This window comes from Lepisosteus platostomus, chromosome 28 (genome assembly GCF_059453375.1).
Source record: "Lepisosteus platostomus isolate fLepPlt1 chromosome 28, fLepPlt1.hap1, whole genome shotgun sequence".
NCBI lineage: Eukaryota > Metazoa > Chordata > Actinopteri > Semionotiformes > Lepisosteidae > Lepisosteus > Lepisosteus platostomus.
In genome coordinates, this window is record NC_142638.1 from 12868814 (window position 1) to 12893439 (window position 24626).

Consider the following 24626-nt stretch of genomic DNA (forward strand, 5'->3'; position numbering starts at 1 on the left):
TTTCTATAGCGAGTTTCATTTGAGATAGTCTTTTCTTAGAAGTGCAAGAGTGGTATTCCCTACAACTTATTCCCCAATTTGATCATTCTCAGAAATTAGGAGACGGAAACCACACCTACTGTAATATTAGACCTTGTAACAAGGCAACTAGGTTTCAATGGCTTAAAAGGTGCAGAAAGAGGCTCATGTATAATGACCTCCAGTGTCCCACAGGTTTCCCAAATCATTTCTTAGACTATGGAAAAAGAGGAAATAAAGTGTCTACAGAAAGCGTATACCCCCTTGAACTTTGTTCAGTTTGTTGCGCCAGTGCCAGAGTTTCATGCAATTAAATGAGGACCTCTTTCTCACACCACATATGTTATACTTTCAATGGGAAAAAAGGAAATATTACAATTGTATACATTTTCACCCACATGTTAATATTTGGTAGAAGCCCTTTTCACAGCAATTTCAGCTGTGAGTCTGTTGGTAATGGGCTCCACCACCTCTGCACCAACAAGATTTGATAATATTTGAGAATTTCAGAAGTCTGTCTGGTTTAGCTGAAGAATCAGCTAAGGTAAGTTTCAGGAAGAGCATCTGATTTCTTTCAATAAAGCAGAACAGAGAAAAAACACACAATACAAAATCATGAGAATTTGTATCCATATGACACTTTGACTCGAATACTTTTATCAGACCTACACAGAGTATATACTGTACACACTTTTTCAGCCCAGGTTTATACATTTGATACATTTGGAACTGCCATTTGTAGGTGTTTTTGTGTCTTAGCTCAACACTGTGAAACCTGTAGTTACAAACATGGAGGATGAAGACATGAAGACATATATTGTACCTCTGACCGGCCTACCTTCCAAGAGGTGAAAGATGAAACTTTTCCTTTATCGTCAACTCAGTGAATGTCTTTAAACTTTCGAAAACTGTAACAAAGAATAAGTTAAAAAACTTATTTTCATTGGACCCACAGAAAAGTCAAAGTTGTCCATAGAAATGCCCGTCTAAATCAGAAATCTACAGCACAAAGGCAGTGGCCTTTCGGGACATAAGAATGAAATCAGACTTTACTCAGACGAATTGCCCTTGGTCACGGACATCTTGCTATCAGTCACTACAAAGATGTTTTCTCTCGTGCCATGGCTTGCCTGACTTGCTTCTTCAGCTGGATGGCTTCTGGTCGCTGGTCAGGATCGACAGCCAGCATGTCCTGGAGCAGTGTCCTTAGCTCCGTGCTTATGGCTCTATTTACTTTCAGGGGGATGTGGAACTGCAGCCAGGGGTTCTCATGCAGGGCCTCTCCAACAGGCCCTGACAGACATATGCTCCTGTATCGGAAACACACTTTAGTTCAATTCTAAAATATTTCTCATAGGACTGAAGGAACCTTTGCCTGTTAAGAGTTAACAATTAGGTCCTCAAGAACTGTTTTACGGTTTTCTACACTCCTGGCTGGCCAAGGTCTCTTAAGTGGAGGTGTAACTCATGTATCCTACATGTGATTTAGCAACATGAAAGGGAATAGCTTCTTATCGGATTATGGTCTTGGTTAACTGCCTAAGGCTGACCTAAGTGCCTAACTTTCTGACTTTCTTTATACCTTATATGTTAAGAAGCTTCTTCTGACCAATCAGAAATGTATGCTTTATGTATGAACATTTTGCTAATCAAAGTGAGTGAGAGACAAGGTTAACAGAAATTAGCCACGGCAGTAAATGACAGCATATTTTTGGGTTCTTAAATGGTCTCTACCTGGCACACCTGCAGTGCAAACTGACACACACTGCTTAGAGAAACAGCTACTCTATTACTAATATTAATGAAACGTTTCTTATTCTATGGAACAAAAACAAACAGTAAAACTAAAACACAGATCTCTTAGCTTCCTATTTCATGAACCAGATGACTGAATGACCAAGCCTAACTAGTAGCCAGAACCCCAGTTAACCCTCCGTAACACAAAGTTTAACCACACGACAGGAACTCTTTCAAACTGAGTGAAAATCATAAATGGATCCATAACTTTACATCAATTTACTATGTTGTGCCAATACCTGCATTTACATTTAGAACGAATGATGTCATAGAACCAGCATCACACCAGTTCCAGGTGTCTCCAAGGAGACAACAGAACTTCAGTTGTGTTTGCTAAAATACACACTTTGAAACATACTGTAACACTTAGTTAACATGTCTGGTTTAGTTGAAGAATCGGCTAAGGTAAGTTTCAGGGTTTAATGGTGGGATGGCACCTGTGCTTTTTTCCCCCAAACGCTAGAATATGATTCGCACCAAACCCAAAAGAAATACTGCACAGTTCAGGAACTTCATCAACCTAGCAACTGTAAAATAAGCTTACAAACAACTGAATTGAAATGCCAAAAAGTTCGGAGAAAGGCACAAACTATGTTTACTTGGGGTTTCCAAAATTAAAGCTAACTAAAACTGTAATGCTAAACAATCATGCTGCCAATGGACAGAGAAATATCATGTTTTTTGAATAATGTATTATTTGTTATATAGGAACCCAGTATAAGGGAATCCCTTGCGATCCTGTCTGCAGAGATAAAGGTAAGTATTTTTTTCTCTTTAGCTCTGTCACTCCAAGAAATATAATGAACATAAATATATTTGCCAATCTTTTCATAGTAATCCAAACAACTCTGCGTGTATCTGACATTTGTAATATTTATCTACCGCAGTATAACTCTTCTGGCAAGGCGATTGGTATTGTACCTTGAAAGAAAACTGATTGGAAATGTCATGTACTCTATGGTTTCTATTGATGTCAAGTGGCAAATGTTGACTGGTGATGTTATGTGAATCTTAGGAAATGGTCATTTTTCAATCGAGTCTATGTTTCTCAGAATTTGAGACAGAGAGGTCAATCTCTGCAATCCGAGCTGAGGGCATTTCTTGGAATGGAAAGGTAAGAGCAACGTGTTCTTTGATATTCTCTTAAGACTCTTCGCCAGATTTTACGATGAAAAATGTAAATAATAATAACAAACATTATTTTATATAGTGCCTTGAAAGGTGGCTTCTTTACAGAATGACAGAACCAACTACAATAAATAACACACAAGATATGCATGATGACAATACACAGTTAGAGGAGACAGTAGATGGTCATTGTCAGTGCATTCTGAAGGTAGTTTTCCAATTTTTTGGAACAGGGTAAAAAAGGCCACCTCTACTAGAATCTTTGTCCTAACCAAAAATGTAACAAAGTATAATAATAATATTAAAAATAATAATAATAAACTTTATTTATAGAGCACCTTTCATACAAATAGTGCTTTGGTGCTTTAAAAAGCAAGCGTAAAAATAAAATATTAAAATTGAGAGATATACTTTCAGTTGTAAAGGAAAATACAGCAATACAGTAAAGCAACATACATGTCAATTAGATAAATACAAATTAGGAAAGTCGTAATAAAATAAGAACAATTAAAGAGAACTAAAACAAGAAACATAAATAGAAAGAACAAAGAACCACTTTAACTAAAAGCAACATTTTCAAATGTTTTTTAAAACAATGTACCGAGCTTGACTGCCTAATAAAAAGTGGAAGTGAGTTTCATAATTTAGAAGCATAAAAACAAAAAGCAGCCTCTCCACTCTTTCTGCATTTCACATGTGGTATTTGCAGTAGGCCAGTATGTGCAGATCTCAGGTCACGTATAGGAACATATGAAGACAGACATTCAGTAAGGTACAGACGTGCTAGGTCGCTTAAAGCTTTAAAAACAAGTAAAAGAACTTTCAAATTTATCCTAGATAATACAGGTGACCAGTGAAGTTTTTTCAAAACAGGAATGATATTCTCTTTCTTGTATTTGTTAGGATCTGTGCTACTGCATTTCGAACAAGTAGTAAGGGATTTATTGTTTTCTTGGGAAGCCCACAAAACAGAGCATTATAATCATATCCACATCAATGTGAGCAATGGAGAAGTCAAATTAACGTGTCTAAATATCATCTAGTTCTATCCCAGGGAAGAGGGCTGTTGCCTACACAGACGACAAGACACAAAACGCTCAACTGTGCAAAACACGCATAAGGACATCATTCAGGAGGAACAAGGTAAAGTGTTTTTACTTCTTCACCATGGTCATGTAGTTTCACTCCAAGCACTGTCATATGAAATAACTGTGGAAACGACCTCCCCAACATTTTGGGTTGTTGCATTTTGCTTCAATGAATTTTAACCTTTTCTTTTAGACATTAAGAGGAAGGACACATTCACCCTTGGTAGAGATTCAGTTGTTCTATGAGATGTCAAGGTGAGAATTAACCACCTCAGGCATAAGTCAATCCACATGACTGAAAAAGGGGCAATGAACAGGATATGGGGATTTTGCTAGTTATAAAGTACAATAATCATCATTACATGATCTAAGACTACTGAAGTATAAGCTGTGTCCCTGACTGATTAATTAGCAAATTCATCTTTGTAGAGTGCAGCTCCTATCTATTCAGTGGCATTTCCTTAAAACAACTGTGTTCCCACATTCTGAATATGGAGTGAGATCATGTAAGAATGTTGGACTTGTAATAACTAATTGAAGGATAATAATAATCAACGAAAGTGCTTAAAAGTATCAACAAATGCCTTCAAAGTACTTGACACGTACTTTGCTTTCAAAAGTGAAACAATTAATGCTTACGTAAGATTTCTCTTGACTTCTCAGGAGTATACTAACTCCAAGGACAAGTAACATCACAAACCATTATTTAAGTGCTGATGTTGGAGCTGCAATACTACTACCAAGACAAAAAATGATACAGGTAACACTGCTTTCAGATTTCTAAGAATTGCTAAAATAGTATGTTTACAGAGCATTCAGAGTCTCATAGAGAAAATAAGTTGAGAATATGACAAGTTCCTACCATCTCAAACACTGCCAATCTAGAACAAAAAGAAAGTACTTGAACGCCTGCAGTAATCGAACACAAACCAGAACATATCAGTGCATGACAATGAAATGTAGTCACAAAATGATTCTACCCTTTCAAGTCCCAAAAAGGACCGAGGAACTTACCGGAGGCGATACCTGGATTTCAAACAGAGTACAATGTAGCCACTGTAGGGGAGAAGATCACAGAGAGCTCTTCTCAGATTGCTCAGAGTCAGCCCCAGCACCCTGTCCTGACTGAAGCAGACAAAGTGGTCAAACAGGTAGGTAGAAATGAGTAAGGAACAGAGAGTATGGTTATTCTTGCATTGTTTGTTCGTCTGTCAAAGAAAAGAGTGCTTCTGACTTTTGTCAATATTCATCTTTATTTTAGGAGAAGAACAAACGGTGGTATCACACTTTGCTCAAGTGTATGATGCCATGTGTGTACAGCAGACATCACCAAAGGAACAGGAGACACCTGAGTAGAGAACAAGAATATGAAAAGACTGATGAAAAAAAGCACCAGGAGAAATCCATTGAATATGCACAATCTCGTCCAGTATTTCAATGAAAAGTTTCAGTGTTGTTTTTAGTGTCGTCGTATTGCATACATTTAAAACAATGTGTCTTGTTTAATGAACAATTTCATTTACTTTAGTAAAAAGTGTTGTTTACTGTAGTCCTAGCATGGATGCAATTGTTAGAAAAAACGGGAATGAAAAACTGAATGTTTAATACAACATGGGTTTGTGTTAACCCACACACCTAAGTGAAATGTTTGATTACGTTTACAAGACATAACTCATAGTTCAGTTGAGTGTGAAAGGGAACAACAGAGAAAGTCACAAACAAAACATTTGTGAAGGACTTGATGAATGTTTTTTCTTTAGAAATTACAAAAAATAAAGAATTTTTCAACAAGATGTCTTTCTATAGCGAGTTTCATTTGAGATAGTCTTTTCTTAGAAGTGCAAGAGTGGTATTCCCTACAACTTATTCCCCAATTTGATCATTCTCAGAAATTAGGAGACGGAAACCACACCTACTGTAATATTAGACCTTGTAACAAGGCAACTAGGTTTCAATGGCTTAAAAGGTGCAGAAAGAGGCTCATGTATAATGACCTCCAGTGTCCCACAGGTTTCCCAAATCATTTCTTAGACTATGGAAAAAGAGGAAATAAAGTGTCTACAGAAAGCGTATACCCCCTTGAACTTTGTTCAGTTTGTTGCGCCAGTGCCAGAGTTTCATGCAATTAAATGAGGACCTCTTTCTCACACCACATATGTTATACTTTCAATGGGAAAAAAGGAAATATTACAATTGTATACATTTTCACCCACATGTTAATATTTGGTAGAAGCCCTTTTCACAGCAATTTCAGCTGTGAGTCTGTTGGTAATGGGCTCCACCACCTCTGCACCAACAAGATTTGATAATATTTGAGAATTTCAGAAGTCTGTCTGGTTTAGCTGAAGAATCAGCTAAGGTAAGTTTCAGGAAGAGCATCTGATTTCTTTCAATAAAGCAGAACAGAGAAAAAACACACAATACAAAATCATGAGAATTTGTATCCATATGACACTTTGACTCGAATACTTTTATCAGACCTACACAGAGTATATACTGTACACACTTTTTCAGCCCAGGTTTATACATTTGATACATTTGGAACTGCCATTTGTAGGTGTTTTTGTGTCTTAGCTCAACACTGTGAAACCTGTAGTTACAAACATGGAGGATGAAGACATGAAGACATATATTGTACCTCTGACCGGCCTACCTTCGAAGAGGTGAAAGATGAAACTTTTCCTTTATCGTCAACTCAGTGAATGTCTTTAAACTTTCGAAAACTGTAACAAAGAATAAGTTAAAAAACTTATTTTCATTGGACCCACAGAAAAGTCAAAGTTGTCCATAGAAATGCCCGTCTAAATCAGAAATCTACAGCACAAAGGCAGTGGCCTTTCGGGACATAAGAATGAAATCAGACTTTACTCAGACGAATTGCCCTTGGTCACGGACATCTTGCTATCAGTCACTACAAAGATGTTTTCTCTCGTGCCATGGCTTGCCTGACTTGCTTCTTCAGCTGGATGGCTTCTGGTCGCTGGTCAGGATCGACAGCCAGCATGTCCTGGAGCAGTGTCCTTAGCTCCGTGCTTATGGCTCTATTTACTTTCAGGGGGATGTGGAACTGCAGCCAGGGGTTCTCATGCAGGGCCTCTCCAACAGGCCCTGACAGACATATGCTCCTGTATCGGAAACACACTTTAGTTCAATTCTAAAATATTTCTCATAGGACTGAAGGAACCTTTGCCTGTTAAGAGTTAACAATTAGGTCCTCAAGAACTGTTTTACGGTTTTCTACACTCCTGGCTGGCCAAGGTCTCTTAAGTGGAGGTGTAACTCATGTATCCTACATGTGATTTAGCAACATGAAAGGGAATAGCTTCTTATCGGATTATGGTCTTGGTTAACTGCCTAAGGCTGACCTAAGTGCCTAACTTTCTGACTTTCTTTATACCTTATATGTTAAGAAGCTTCTTCTGACCAATCAGAAATGTATGCTTTATGTATGAACATTTTGCTAATCAAAGTGAGTGAGAGACAAGGTTAACAGAAATTAGCCACGGCAGTAAATGACAGCATATTTTTGGGTTCTTAAATGGTCTCTACCAGGCACACCTGCAGTGCAAACTGACACACACTGCTTAGAGAAACAGCTACTCTATTACTAATATTAATGAAACGTTTCTTATTCTATGGAACAAAAACAAACAGTAAAACTAAAACACAGATCTCTTAGCTTCCTATTTCATGAACCAGATGACTGAATGACCAAGCCTAACTAGTAGCCAGAACCCCAGTTAACCCTCCGTAACACAAAGTTTAACCACACGACAGGAACTCTTTCAAACTGAGTGAAAATCATAAATGGATCCATAACTTTACATCAATTTACTATGTTGTGCCAATACCTGCATTTACATTTAGAACGAATGATGTCATAGAACCAGCATCACACCAGTTCCAGGTGTCTCCAAGGAGACAACAGAACTTCAGTTGTGTTTGCTAAAATACACACTTTGAAACATACTGTAACACTTAGTTAACATGTCTGGTTTAGTTGAAGAATCGGCTAAGGTAAGTTTCAGGGTTTAATGGTGGGATGGCACCTGTGCTTTTTTCCCCCAAACGCTAGAATATGATTCGCACCAAACGCAAAAGAAATACTGCACAGTTCAGGAACTTCATCAACCTAGCAACTGTAAAATAAGCTTACAAACAACTGAATTGAAATGCAAAAAAGTTCGGAGAAAGGCACAAACTATGTTTACTTGGGGTTTCCAAAATTAAAGCTAACTAAAACTGTAATGCTAAACAATCATGCTGCCAATGGACAGAGAAATATCATGTTTTTTGAATAATGTATTATTTGTTATATAGGAACCCAGTATAAGGGAATCCCTTGCGATCCTGTCTGCAGAGATAAAGGTAAGTATTTTTTTCTCTTTAGCTCTGTCACTCCAAGAAATATAATGAACATAAATATATTTGCCAATCTTTTCATAGTAATCCAAACAACTCTGCGTGTATCTGACATTTGTAATATTTATCTACCGCAGTATAACTCTTCTGGCAAGGCGATTGGTATTGTACCTTGAAAGAAAACTGATTGGAAATGTCATGTACTCTATGGTTTCTATTGATGTCAAGTGGCAAATGTTGACTGGTGATGTTATGTGAATCTTAGGAAATGGTCATTTTTCAATCGAGTCTATGTTTCTCAGAATTTGAGACAGAGAGGTCAATCTCTGCAATCCGAGCTGAGGGCATTTCTTGGAATGGAAAGGTAAGAGCAACGTGTTCTTTGATATTCTCTTAAGACTCTTCGCCAGATTTTACGATGAAAAATGTAAATAATAATAACAAACATTATTTTATATAGTGCCTTGAAAGGTGGCTTCTTTACAGAATGACAGAACCAACTACAATAAATAACACACAAGATATGCATGATGACAATACACAGTTAGAGGAGACAGTAGATGGTCATTGTCAGTGCATTCTGAAGGTAGTTTTCCAATTTTTTGGAACAGGGTAAAAAAGGCCACCTCTACTAGAATCTTTGTCCTAACCAAAAATGTAACAAAGTATAATAATAATATTAAAAATAATAATAATAAACTTTATTTATAGAGCACCTTTCATACAAATAGTGCTTTGGTGCTTTAAAAAGCAAGCGTAAAAATAAAATATTAAAATTGAGAGATATACTTTCAGTTGTAAAGGAAAATACAGCAATACAGTAAAGCAACATACATGTCAATTAGATAAATACAAATTAGGAAAGTCGTAATAAAATAAGAACAATTAAAGAGAACTAAAACAAGAAACATAAATAGAAAGAACAAAGAACCACTTTAACTAAAAGCAACATTTTCAAATGTTTTTTAAAACAATGTACCGAGCTTGACTGCCTAATAAAAAGTGGAAGTGAGTTTCATAATTTAGAAGCATAAAAACAAAAAGCAGCCTCTCCACTCTTTCTGCATTTCACATGTGGTATTTGCAGTAGGCCAGTATGTGCAGATCTCAGGTCACGTATAGGAACATATGAAGACAGACATTCAGTAAGGTACAGACGTGCTAGGTCGCTTAAAGCTTTAAAAACAAGTAAAAGAACTTTCAAATTTATCCTAGATAATACAGGTGACCAGTGAAGTTTTTTCAAAACAGGAATGATATTCTCTTTCTTGTATTTGTTAGGATCTGTGCTACTGCATTTCGAACAAGTAGTAAGGGATTTATTGTTTTCTTGGGAAGCCCACAAAACAGAGCATTATAATCATATCCACATCAATGTGAGCAATGGAGAAGTCAAATTAACGTGTCTAAATATCATCTAGTTCTATCCCAGGGAAGAGGGCTGTTGCCTACACAGACGACAAGACACAAAACGCTCAACTGTGCAAAACACGCATAAGGACATCATTCAGGAGGAACAAGGTAAAGTGTTTTTACTTCTTCACCATGGTCATGTAGTTTCACTCCAAGCACTGTCATATGAAATAACTGTGGAAACGACCTCCCCAACATTTTGGGTTGTTGCATTTTGCTTCAATGAATTTTAACCTTTTCTTTTAGACATTAAGAGGAAGGACACATTCACCCTTGGTAGAGATTCAGTTGTTCTATGAGATGTCAAGGTGAGAATTAACCACCTCAGGCATAAGTCAATCCACATGACTGAAAAAGGGGCAATGAACAGGATATGGGGATTTTGCTAGTTATAAAGTACAATAATCATCATTACATGATCTAAGACTACTGAAGTATAAGCTGTGTCCCTGACTGATTAATTAGCAAATTCATCTTTGTAGAGTGCAGCTCCTATCTATTCAGTGGCATTTCCTTAAAACAACTGTGTTCCCACATTCTGAATATGGAGTGAGATCATGTAAGAATGTTGGACTTGTAATAACTAATTGAAGGATAATAATAATCAACGAAAGTGCTTAAAAGTATCAACAAATGCCTTCAAAGTACTTGACACGTACTTTGCTTTCAAAAGTGAAACATAATTAATGCTTACGTAAGATTTCTCTTGACTTCTCAGGAGTATACTAACTCCAAGGACAAGTAACATCACAAACCATTATTTAAGTGCTGATGTTGGAGCTGCAATACTACTACCAAGACAAAAAATGATACAGGTAACACTGCTTTCAGATTTCTAAGAATTGCTAAAATAGTATGTTTACAGAGCATTCAGAGTCTCATAGAGAAAATAAGTTGAGAATATGACAAGTTCCTACCATCTCAAACACTGCCAATCTAGAACAAAAAGAAAGTACTTGAACGCCTGCAGTAATCGAACACAAACCAGAACATATCAGTGCATGACAATGAAATGTAGTCACAAAATGATTCTACCCTTTCAAGTCCCAAAAAGGACCGAGGAACTTACCGGAGGCGATACCTGGATTTCAAACAGAGTACAATGTAGCCACTGTAGGGGAGAAGATCACAGAGAGCTCTTCTCAGATTGCTCAGAGTCAGCCCCAGCACCCTGTCCTGACTGAAGCAGACAAAGTGGTCAAACAGGTAGGTAGAAATGAGTAAGGAACAGAGAGTATGGTTATTCTTGCATTGTTTGTTCGTCTGTCAAAGAAAAGAGTGCTTCTGACTTTTGTCAATATTCATCTTTATTTTAGGAGAAGAACAAACGGTGGTATCACACTTTGCTCAAGTGTATGATGCCATGTGTGTACAGCAGACATCACCAAAGGAACAGGAGACACCTGAGTAGAGAACAAGAATATGAAAAGACTGATGAAAAAAAGCACCAGGAGAAATCCATTGAATATGCACAATCTCGTCCAGTATTTCAATGAAAAGTTTCAGTGTTGTTTTTAGTGTCGTCGTATTGCATACATTTAAAACAATGTGTCTTGTTTAATGAACAATTTCATTTACTTTAGTAAAAAGTGTTGTTTACTGTAGTCCTAGCATGGATGCAATTGTTAGAAAAAACGGGAATGAAAAACTGAATGTTTAATACAACATGGGTTTGTGTTAACCCACACACCTAAGTGAAATGTTTGATTACGTTTACAAGACATAACTCATAGTTCAGTTGAGTGTGAAAGGGAACAACAGAGAAAGTCACAAACAAAACATTTGTGAAGGACTTGATGAATGTTTTTTCTTTAGAAATTACAAAAAATAAAGAATTTTTCAACAAGATGTCTTTCTATAGCGAGTTTCATTTGAGATAGTCTTTTCTTAGAAGTGCAAGAGTGGTATTCCCTACAACTTATTCCCCAATTTGATCATTCTCAGAAATTAGGAGACGGAAACCACACCTACTGTAATATTAGACCTTGTAACAAGGCAACTAGGTTTCAATGGCTTAAAAGGTGCAGAAAGAGGCTCATGTATAATGACCTCCAGTGTCCCACAGGTTTCCCAAATCATTTCTTAGACTATGGAAAAAGAGGAAATAAAGTGTCTACAGAAAGCGTATACCCCCTTGAACTTTGTTCAGTTTGTTGCGCCAGTGCCAGAGTTTCATGCAATTAAATGAGGACCTCTTTCTCACACCACATATGTTATACTTTCAATGGGAAAAAAGGAAATATTACAATTGTATACATTTTCACCCACATGTTAATATTTGGTAGAAGCCCTTTTCACAGCAATTTCAGCTGTGAGTCTGTTGGTAATGGGCTCCACCACCTCTGCACCAACAAGATTTGATAATATTTGAGAATTTCAGAAGTCTGTCTGGTTTAGCTGAAGAATCAGCTAAGGTAAGTTTCAGGAAGAGCATCTGATTTCTTTCAATAAAGCAGAACAGAGAAAAAACACACAATACAAAATCATGAGAATTTGTATCCATATGACACTTTGACTCGAATACTTTTATCAGACCTACACAGAGTATATACTGTACACACTTTTTCAGCCCAGGTTTATACATTTGATACATTTGGAACTGCCATTTGTAGGTGTTTTTGTGTCTTAGCTCAACACTGTGAAACCTGTAGTTACAAACATGGAGGATGAAGACATGAAGACATATATTGTACCTCTGACCGGCCTACCTTCCAAGAGGTGAAAGATGAAACTTTTCCTTTATCGTCAACTCAGTGAATGTCTTTAAACTTTCGAAAACTGTAACAAAGAATAAGTTAAAAAACTTATTTTCATTGGACCCACAGAAAAGTCAAAGTTGTCCATAGAAATGCCCGTCTAAATCAGAAATCTACAGCACAAAGGCAGTGGCCTTTCGGGACATAAGAATGAAATCAGACTTTACTCAGACGAATTGCCCTTGGTCACGGACATCTTGCTATCAGTCACTACAAAGATGTTTTCTCTCGTGCCATGGCTTGCCTGACTTGCTTCTTCAGCTGGATGGCTTCTGGTCGCTGGTCAGGATCGACAGCCAGCATGTCCTGGAGCAGTGTCCTTAGCTCCGTGCTTATGGCTCTATTTACTTTCAGGGGGATGTGGAACTGCAGCCAGGGGTTCTCATGCAGGGCCTCTCCAACAGGCCCTGACAGACATATGCTCCTGTATCGGAAACACACTTTAGTTCAATTCTAAAATATTTCTCATAGGACTGAAGGAACCTTTGCCTGTTAAGAGTTAACAATTAGGTCCTCAAGAACTGTTTTACGGTTTTCTACACTCCTGGCTGGCCAAGGTCTCTTAAGTGGAGGTGTAACTCATGTATCCTACATGTGATTTAGCAACATGAAAGGGAATAGCTTCTTATCGGATTATGGTCTTGGTTAACTGCCTAAGGCTGACCTAAGTGCCTAACTTTCTGACTTTCTTTATACCTTATATGTTAAGAAGCTTCTTCTGACCAATCAGAAATGTATGCTTTATGTATGAACATTTTGCTCATCAAAGTGAGTGAGAGACAAGGTTAACAGAAATTAGCCACGGCAGTAAATGACAGCATATTTTTGGGTTCTTAAATGGTCTCTACCTGGCACACCTGCAGTGCAAACTGACACACACTGCTTAGAGAAACAGCTACTCTATTACTAATATTAATGAAACGTTTCTTATTCTATGGAACAAAAACAAACAGTAAAACTAAAACACAGATCTCTTAGCTTCCTATTTCATGAACCAGATGACTGAATGACCAAGCCTAACTAGTAGCCAGAACCCCAGTTAACCCTCCGTAACACAAAGTTTAACCACACGACAGGAACTCTTTCAAACTGAGTGAAAATCATAAATGGATCCATAACTTTACATCAATTTACTATGTTGTGCCAATACCTGCATTTACATTTAGAACGAATGATGTCATAGAACCAGCATCACACCAGTTCCAGGTGTCTCCAAGGAGACAACAGAACTTCAGTTGTGTTTGCTAAAATACACACTTTGAAACATACTGTAACACTTAGTTAACATGTCTGGTTTAGTTGAAGAATCGGCTAAGGTAAGTTTCAGGGTTTAATGGTGGGATGGCACCTGTGCTTTTTTCCCCCAACCGCTAGAATATGATTCGCACCAAACCCAAAAGAAATACTGCACAGTTCAGGAACTTCATCAACCTAGCAACTGTAAAATAAGCTTACAAACAACTGAATTGAAATGCCAAAAAGTTCGGAGAAAGGCACAAACTATGTTTACTTGGGGTTTCCAAAATTAAAGCTAACTAAAACTGTAATGATAAACAATCATGCTGCCAATGGACAGAGATATATCATGTTTTTTGAATAATGTATTATTTGTTATATAGGAACCCAGTATAAGGGAATCCCTTGCGATCCTGTCTGCAGAGATAAAGGTAAGTATTTTTTTCTCTTTAGCTCTGTCACTCCAAGAAATATAATGAACATAAATATATTTGCCAATCTTTTCATAGTAATCCAAACAACTCTGCGTGTATCTGACATTTGTAATATTTATCTACCGCAGTATAACTCTTCTGGCAAGGCGATTGCTATTGTACCTTGAAAGAAAACTGATTGGAAATGTCATGTACTCTATGGTTTCTATTGATGTCAAGTGGCAAATGTTGACTGGTGATGTTATGTGAATCTTAGGAAATGGTCATTTTTCAATCGAGTCTATGTTTCTCAGAATTTGAGACAGAGAGGTCAATCTCTGCAATCCGAGCTGAGGGCATTTCTTGGAATGGAAAGGTAAGAGCAACGTGTTCTTTGATATTCTCTTAAGACTCTTCGCCAGATTTTACGATGAAAAATGTAAATAATAATAACAAACATTATTTTATATAGTGCCTTGAAAGGTGGCTTCTTTACAGAATGACAGAACCAACTACAATAAATAACACACAAGATACGCATGATGACAATACACAGTTAGAGGAGACAGTAGATGGTCATTGTCAGTGCATTCTGAAGGTAGTTTTCCAATTTTTTGGAACAGGGTAAAAGAGGCCACCTCTACTAGAATCTTTGTCCTAACCAAAAATGTAACAAAGTATAATAATAATATTAAAAATAATAATAATAAACTTTATTTATAGAGCACCTTTCATACAAATAGTGCTTTGGTGCTTTAAAAAGCAAGCGTAAAAATAAAATATTAAAATTGAGAGATATACTTTCAGTTGTAAAGGAAAATACAGCAATACAGTAAAGCAACATACATGTCAATTAAATAAATACAAATTAGGAAAGTCGTAATAAAATAAGAACAATTAAAGAGAACTAAAACAAGAAACATAAATAGAAAGAACAAAGAACCACTTTAACTAAAAGCAACATTTTCAAATGTTTTTTAAAACAATGTACCGAGCTTGACTGCCTAATAAAAAGTGGAAGTGAGTTTCATAATTTAGAAGCATAAAAACAAAAAGCAGCCTCTCCACTCTTTCTGCATTTCACATGTGGTATTTGCAGTAGGCCAGTATGTGCAGATCTCAGGTCACGTATAGGAACATATGAAGACAGACATTCAGTAAGGTACAGACGTGCTAGGTCGCTTAAAGCTTTAAAAACAAGTAAAAGAACTTTCAAATTTATCCTAGATAATACAGGTGACCAGTGAAGTTTTTTCAAAACAGGAATGATATTCTCTTTCTTGTATTTGTTAGGATCTGTGCTACTGCATTTCGAACAAGTAGTAAGGGATTTATTGTTTTCTTGGGAAGCCCACAAAACAGAGCATTATAATCATATCCACATCAATGTGAGCAATGGAGAAGTCAAATTAACGTGTCTAAATATCATCTAGTTCTATCCCAGGGAAGAGGGCTGTTGCCTACACAGATGACAAGACACAAAACGCTCAACTGTGCAAAACACGCATAAGGACATCAGTCAGGAGGAACAAGGTAAAGTGTTTTTACTTCTTCACCATGGTCATGTAGTTTCACTCCAAGCACTGTCATATGAAATAACTGTGGAAACGACCTCCCCAACATTTTGGGTTGTTGCATTTTGCTTCAATGAATTTTAACCTTTTCTTTTAGACATTAAGAGGAAGGACACATTCACCCTTGGTAGAGATTCAGTTGTTCTATGAGATGTCAAGGTGAGAATTAACCACCTCAGGCATAAGTCAATCCACATGACTGAAAAAGGGGCAATGAACAGGATATGGGGATTTTGCTAGTTATAAAGTACAATAATCATCATTACATGATCTAAGACTGCTGAAGTATAAGCTGTGTCCCTGACTGATTAATTAGCAAATTCATCTTTGTAGAGTGCAGCTCCTATCTATTCAGTGGCATTTCCTTAAAACAACTGTATTCCCACATTCTGAATATGGAGTGAGATCATGTAAGAATGTTGGACTTGTAATAACTAATTGAAGGATAATAATAATCAACGAAAGTGCTTAAAAGTATCAACAAATGCCTTCAAAGTACTTGACACGTACTTTGCTTTCAAAAGTGAAACATAATTAATGCTTACGTAAGATTTCTCTTGACTTCTCAGGAGTATACTAACTCCAAGGACAAGTAACATCACAAACCATTATTTAAGTGCTGATGTTGGAGCTGCAATACTACTACCAAGACAAAAAATGATACAGGTAACACTGCTTTCAGATTTCTAAGAATTGCTAAAATAGTATGTTTACAGAGCATTCAGAGTCTCATAGAGAAAATAAGTTGAGAATATGACAAGTTCCTACCATCTCAAACACTGCCAATCTAGAACAAAAAGAAAGTACTTGAACGCCTGCAGTAATCGAACACAAACCAGAACATATCAGTGCATGACAATGAAATGTAGTCACAAAATGATTCTACCCTTTCAAGTCCCAAAAAGGACCGAGGAACTTACCGGAGGCGATACCTGGATTTCAAACAGAGTACAATGTAGCCACTGTAGGGGAGAAGATCACAGAGAGCTCTTCTCAGATTGCTCAGAGTCAGCCCCAGCACCCTGTCCTGACTGAAGCAGACAAAGTGGTCAAACAGGTAGGTAGAAATGAGTAAGGAACAGAGAGTATGGTTATTCTTGCATTGTTTGTTCGTCTGTCAAAGAAAAGAGTGCTTCTGACTTTTGTCAATATTCATCTTTATTTTAGGAGAAGAACAAACGGTGGTATCACACTTTGCTCAAGTGTATGATGCCATGTGTGTACAGCAGACATCACCAAAGGAACAGGAGACACCTGAGTAGAGAACAAGAATATGAAAAGACTGATGAAAAAAAGCACCAGGAGAAATCCATTGAATATGCACAATCTCGTCCAGTATTTCAATGAAAAGTTTCAGTGTTGTTTTTAGTGTCGTCGTATTGCATACATTTAAAACAATGTGTCTTGTTTAATGAACAATTTCATTTACTTTAGTAAAAAGTGTTGTTTACTGTAGTCCTAGCATGGATGCAATTGTTAGAAAAAACGGGAATGAAAAACTGAATGTTTAATACAACATGGGTTTGTGTTAACCCACACACCTAAGTGAAATGTTTGATTACGTTTACAAGACATAACACATAGTTCAGTTGAGTGTGAAAGGGAACAACAGAGAAAGTCACAAACAAAACATTTGTGAAGGACTTGATGAATGTTTTTTCTTTAGAAATTACAAAAAATAAAGAATTTTTCAACAAGATGTCTTTCTATAGCGAGTTTCATTTGAGATAGTCTTTTCTTAGAAGTGCAAGAGTGGTATTCCCTACAACTTATTCCCCAATTTGATCATTCTCAGAAATTAGGAGACGGAAACCACACCTACTGTAATATTAGACCTTGTAACAAGGCAACTAGGTTTCAATGGCTTAAAAGGTGCAGAAAGAGGCTCATGTATAATGACCTCCAGTGTCCCACAGGTTTCCCAAATCATTTCCTAGACTATGGAAAAAGAGGAAATAAAGTGTCTACAGAAAGCGTATACCCCCTTGAACTTTGTTCAGTTTGTTGCGCCAGTGCCAGAGTTTCATGCAATTAAATGAGGACCTCTTTCTCACACCACATATGTTATACTTTCAATGGGAAAAAAGGAAATATTACAATTGTATACATTTTCACCCACATGTTAATATTTGGTAGAAGCCCTTTTCACAGCAATTTCAGCTGTGAGTCTGTTGGTAATGGGCTCCACCACCTCTGCACCAACAAGATTTGATAATATTTGAGAATTTCAGAAGTCTGTCTGGTTTAGCTGAAGAATCAGCTAAGGTAAGTTTCAGGAAGAGCATCTGATTTCTTTCAATAAAGCAGAACAGAGAAAAAACACACAATACAAAATCATGAGAATTTGTATCCATATGACACTTTGACTCGAATACTTTTATCAGACCTACACAGAGTATATACTGTACACACTTTTTCAGCCCAGGTTTATACATTTGATACATTTGGAACTGCCATTTGTAGGTGTTTTTGTGTCTTAGCTCAACACTGTGAAACCTGTAGTTACAAACATGGAGGATGAAGACATGAAGACATATATTGTACCTCTGACCGGCCTACCTTCCAAGAGGTGAAAGATGAAACTTTTCCTTTATCGTCAACTCAGTGAATGTCTTTAAACTTTCGAAAACTGTAACAAAGAATAAGTTAAAAAACTTATTTTCATTGGACCCACAGAAAAGTCAAAGTTGTCCATAGAAATGCCCGTCTAAATCAGAAATCTACAGCACAAAGGCAGTGGCCTTTCGGGACATAAGAATGAAATCAGACTTTACTCAGACGAATTGCCCTTGGTCACGGACATCTTGCTATCAGTCACTACAAAGATGTTTTCTCTCGTGCCATGGCTTGCCTGACTTGCTTCTTCAGCTGGATGGCTTCTGGTCGCTGGTCAGGATCGACAGCCAGCATGTCCTGGAGCAGTGTCCTTAGCTCCGTGCTTATGGCTCTATTTACTTTCAGGGGGATGTGGAACTGCAGCCAGGGGTTCTCACGCAGGGCCTCTCCAACAGGCCCTGACAGACATATGCTCCTGTATCGGAAACACACTTTAGTTCAATTCTAAAATATTTCTCATAGGACTGAAGGAACCTTTGCCTGTTAAGAGTTAACAATTAGGTCCTCAAGAACTGTTTTACGGTTTTCTACACTCCTGGCTGGCCAAGGTCTCTTAAGTGGAGGTGTAACTCATGTATCCTACATGTGATTTAGCAACATGAAAGGGAATAGCTTCTTATCGGATTATGGCCTTGGTTAACTGCCTAAGGCTGACCTAAGTGCCTAACTTTCTGACTTTCTTTATACCTTATATGTTAAGAAGCTTCTTCTGACCAATCAGAAATGTATGCTTTATGTATGAACATTTTGCTCATCAAAGTGAGTGAGAGACAAGGTTAACAGAAATTAGCCACGGCAGTAAATGACAGCATATTTTTGGGTTCTTAAATGGTCTCTACCTGGCACACCTGCAGTGCAAACTGACACACACTGCTTAGAGAAACAGCTACTCTATTACTAATATTAATGAAACGTTTCTTATTCTATGGAACAAAAACAAACAGTAAAACTAAAACACAGATCTCTTAGCTTCCTATTTCATGAACCAGATGACTGAATGACCAAGCCTAACTAGTAGCCAGAACCCCAGTTAACCCTCCGTAACACAAAGTTTAACCACACGACAGGAACTCTTTCAAACTGAGTGAAAATCATAAATGGATCCATAACTTTACATCAATTTACTATGTTGTGCCAATACCTGCATTTACATTTAGAACGAATGATGTCATAGAACCAGCATCACACCAGTTCCAGGTGTCTCCAAGGAGACAACAGAACTTCAGTTGTGTTTGCTAAAATACACACTTTGAAACATACTGTAACACTTAGTTAACATGTCTGGTTTAGTTGAAGAATCGGCTAAGGTAAGTTTCAGGGTTTAATGGTGGGATGGCACCTGTGCTTTTTTCCCCCAACCGCTAGAATATGATTCGCACCAAACCCAAAAGAAATACTGCACAGTTCAGGAACTTCATCAACCTAGCAACTGTAAAATAAGCTTACAAACAACTGAATTGAAATGCCAAAAAGTTCGGAGAAAGGCACAAACTATGTTTACTTGGGGTTTCCAAAATTAAAGCTAACTAAAACTGTAATGATAAACAATCATGCTGCCAATGGACAGAGATATATCATGTTTTTTGAATAATGTATTATTTGTTATATAGGAACCCAGTATAAGGGAATCCCTTGCGATCCTGTCTGCAGAGATAAAGGTAAGTATTTTTTTCTCTTTAGCTCTGTCACTCCAAGAAATATAATGAACATAAATATATTTGCCAATCTTTTCATAGTAATCCAAACAACTCTGCGTGTATCTGACATTTGTAATATTTATCTACCGCAGTATAACTCTTCTGGCAAGGCGATTGCTATTGTACCTTGAAAGAAAACTGATTGGAAATGTCATGTACTCTATGGTTTCTATTGATGTCAAGTGGCAAATGTTGACTGGTGATGTTATGTGAATCTTAGGAAATGGTCATTTTTCAATCGAGTCTATGTTTCTCAGAATTTGAGACAGAGAGGTCAATCTCTGCAATCCGAGCTGAGGGCATTTCTTGGAATGGAAAGGTAAGAGCAACGTGTTCTTTGATATTCTCTTAAGACTCTTCGCCAGATTTTACGATGAAAAATGTAAATAATAATAACAAACATTATTTTATATAGTGCCTTGAAAGGTGGCTTCTTTACAGAATGACAGAACCAACTACAATAAATAACACACAAGATATGCATGATGACAATACACAGTTAGAGGAGACAGTAGATGGTCATTGTCAGTGTATTCTGAAGGTAGTTTTCCAATTTTTTGGAACAGGGTAAAAGAGGCCACCTCTACTAGAATCTTTGTCCTAACCAAAAATGTAACAAAGTATAATAATAATATTAAAAATAATAATAATAAACTTTATTTATAGAGCACCTTTCATACAAATAGTGCTTTGGTGCTTTAAAAAGCAAGCGTAAAAATAAAATATTAAAATTGAGAGATATACTTTCAGTTGTAAAGGAAAATACAGCAATACAGTAAAGCAACATACATGTCAATTAAATAAATACAAATTAGGAAAGTCGTAATAAAATAAGAACAATTAAAGAGAACTAAAACAAGAAACATAAATAGAAAGAACAAAGAACCACTTTAACTAAAAGCAACATTTTCAAATGTTTTTTAAAACAATGTACCGAGCTTGACTGCCTAATAAAAAGTGGAAGTGAGTTTAATAATTTAGAAGCATAAAAACAAAAAGCAGCCTCTCCACTCTTTCTGCATTTCACATGTGGTATTTGCAGTAGGCCAGTATGTGCAGATCTCAGGTCACGTATAGGAACATATGAAGACAGACATTCAGTAAGGTACAGACGTGCTAGGTCGCTTAAAGCTTTAAAAACAAGTAAAAGAACTTTCAAATTTATCCTAGATAATACAGGTGACCAGTGAAGTTTTTTCAAAACAGGAATGATATTCTCTTTCTTGTATTTGTTAGGATCTGTGCTACTGCATTTCGAACAAGTAGTAAGGGATTTATTGTTTTCTTGGGAAGCCCACAAAACAGAGCATTATAATCATATCCACATCAATGTGAGCAATGGAGAAGTCAAATTAACGTGTCTAAATATCATCTAGTTCTATCCCAGGGAAGAGGGCTGTTGCCTACACAGACGACAAGACACAAAACGCTCAACTGTGCAAAACACGCATAAGGACATCAGTCAGGAGGAACAAGGTAAAGTGTTTTTACTTCTTCACCATGGTCATGTAGTTTCACTCCAAGCACTGTCATATGAAATAACTGTGGAAACGACCTCCCCAACATTTTGGGTTGTTGCATTTTGCTTCAATGAATTTTAACCTTTTCTTTTAGACATTAAGAGGAAGGACACATTCACCCTTGGTAGAGATTCAGTTGTTCTATGAGATGTCAAGGTGAGAATTAACCACCTCAGGCATAAGTCAATCCACATGACTGAAAAAGGGGCAATGAACAGGATATGGGGATTTTGCTAGTTATAAAGTACAATAATCATCATTACATGATCTAAGACTACTGAAGTATAAGCTGTGTCCCTGACTGATTAATTAGCAAATTCATCTTTGTAGAGTGCAGCTCCTATCTATTCAGTGGCATTTCCTTAAAACAACTGTATTCCCACATTCTGAATATGGAGTGAGATCATGTAAGAATGTTGGACTTGTAATAACTAATTGAAGGATAATAATAATCAACGAAAGTGCTTAAAAGTATCAACAAATGCCTTCAAAGTACTTGACACGTACTTTGCTTTCAAAAGTGAAACATAATTAATGCTTACGTAAGATTTCTCTTGACTTCTCAGGAGTATACTAACTCCAAGGACAAGTAACATCACAAACCATTATTTAAGTGCTGATGTTGGAGCTGCAATACTACTACCAAGACAAAAAATGATACAGGTAACACTGCTTTCAGATTTCTAAGAATTGCTAAAATAGTATGTTTACAGAGCATTCAGAGTCTCATAGAGAAAATAAGTTGAGAATATGACAAGTTCCTACCATCTCAAACACTGCCAATCTAGAACAAAAAGAAAGTACTTGAACGCCTGCAGTAATCGAACACAAACCAGAACATATCAGTGCATGACAATGAAATGTAGTCACAAAATGATTCTACCCTTTCAAGTCCCAAAAAGGACCGAGGAACTTACGGGAGGCGATACCTGGATTTCAAACAGAGTACAATGTAGCCACTGTAGGGGAGAAGATCACAGAGAGCTCTTCTCAGATTGCTCAGAGTCAGCCCCAGCACCCTGTCCTGACTGAAGCAGACAAAGTGGTCAAACAGGTAGGTAGAAATGAGTAAGGAACAGAGAGTATGGTTATTCTTGCATTGTTTGTTCGTCTGTCAAAGAAAAGAGTGCTTCTGACTTTTGTCAATATTCATCTTTATTTTAGGAGAAGAACAAACGGTGGTATCACACTTTGCTCAAGTGTATGATGCCATGTGTGTACAGCAGACATCACCAAAGGAACAGGAGACACCTGAGTAGAGAACAAGAATATGAAAAGACTGATGAAAAAAAGCACCAGGAGAAATCCATTGAATATGCACAATCTCGTCCAGTATTTCAATGAAAAGTTTCAGTGTTGTTTTTAGTGTCGTTGTATTGCATACATTTAAAACAATGTGTCTTGTTTAATGAACAATTTCATTTACTTTAGTAAAAAGTGTTGTTTACTGTAGTCCTAGCATGGATGCAATTGTTAGAAAAAACGGGAATGAAAAACTGAATGTTTAATACAACATGGGTTTGTGTTAACCCACACACCTAAGTGAAATGTTTGATTACGTTTACAAGACATAACACATAGTTCAGTTGAGTGTGAAAGGGAACAACAGAGAAAGTCACAAACAAAACATTTGTGAAGGACTTGATGAATGTTTTTTCTTTAGAAATTACAAAAAATAAAGAATTTTTCAACAAGATGTCTTTCTATAGCGAGTTTCATTTGAGATAGTCTTTTCTTAGAAGTGCAAGAGTGGTATTCCCTACAACTTATTCCCCAATTTGATCATTCTCAGAAATTAGGAGACGGAAACCACACCTACTGTAATATTAGACCTTGTAACAAGGCAACTAGGTTTCAATGGCTTAAAAGGTGCAGAAAGAGGCTCATGTATAATGACCTCCAGTGTCCCACAGGTTTCCCAAATCATTTCTTAAGAGTATGGAAAAAAAGGAAATAAAGTGTCTACAGAAAGCGTATACCCCCTTGAACTTTGTTCAGTTTGTTGCGCCAGTGCCAGAGTTTCATGCAATTAAATGAGGACCTCTTTCTCACACCACATATGTTATACTTTCAATGGGAAAAAAGGAAATATTACAATTGTATACATTTTCACCCACATGTTAATATTTGGTAGAAGCCCTTTTCACAGCAATTTCAGCTGTGAGTCTGTTGGTAATGGGCTCCACCACCTCTGCACCAACAAGATTTGATAATATTTGAGAATTTCAGAAGTCTGTCTGGTTTAGCTGAAGAATCAGCTAAGGTAAGTTTCAGGAAGAGCATCTGATTTCTTTCAATAAAGCAGAACAGAGAAAAAACACACAATACAAAATCATGAGAATTTGTATCCATATGACACTTTGACTCGAATACTTTTATCAGACCTACACAGAGTATATACTGTACACACTTTTTCAGCCCAGGTTTATACATTTGATACATTTGGAACTGCCATTTGTAGGTGTTTTTGTGTCTTAGCTCAACACTGTGAAACCTGTAGTTACAAACATGGAGGATGAAGACATGAAGACATATATTGTACCTCTGACCGGCCTACCTTCCAAGAGGTGAAAGATGAAACTTTTCCTTTATCGTCAACTCAGTGAATGTCTTTAAACTTTCGAAAACTGTAACAAAGAATAAGTTAAAAAACTTATTTTCATTGGACCCACAGAAAAGTCAAAGTTGTCCATAGAAATGCCCGTCTAAATCAGAAATCTACAGCACAAAGGCAGTGGCCTTTCGGGACATAAGAATGAAATCAGACTTTACTCAGACGAATTGCCCTTGGTCACGGACATCTTGCTATCAGTCACTACAAAGATGTTTTCTCTCGTGCCATGGCTTGCCTGACTTGCTTCTTCAGCTGGATGGCTTCTGGTCGCTGGTCAGGATCGACAGCCAGCATGTCCTGGAGCAGTGTCCTTAGCTCCGTGCTTATGGCTCTATTTACTTTCAGGGGGATGTGGAACTGCAGCCAGGGGTTCTCACGCAGGGCCTCTCCAACA

The 24626-nt window shown here is 37.1% G+C and overlaps 1 long non-coding RNA gene across 1 annotated transcript in view; it reads right to left on the minus strand.

Annotated features, from left to right (window-relative positions):
- The window catches only part of LOC148638904 (uncharacterized), a 215546-nt gene that overhangs the window by 117884 nt on the left and 73036 nt on the right, over positions 1 to 24626 (minus strand). The window lies entirely within an intron of this gene.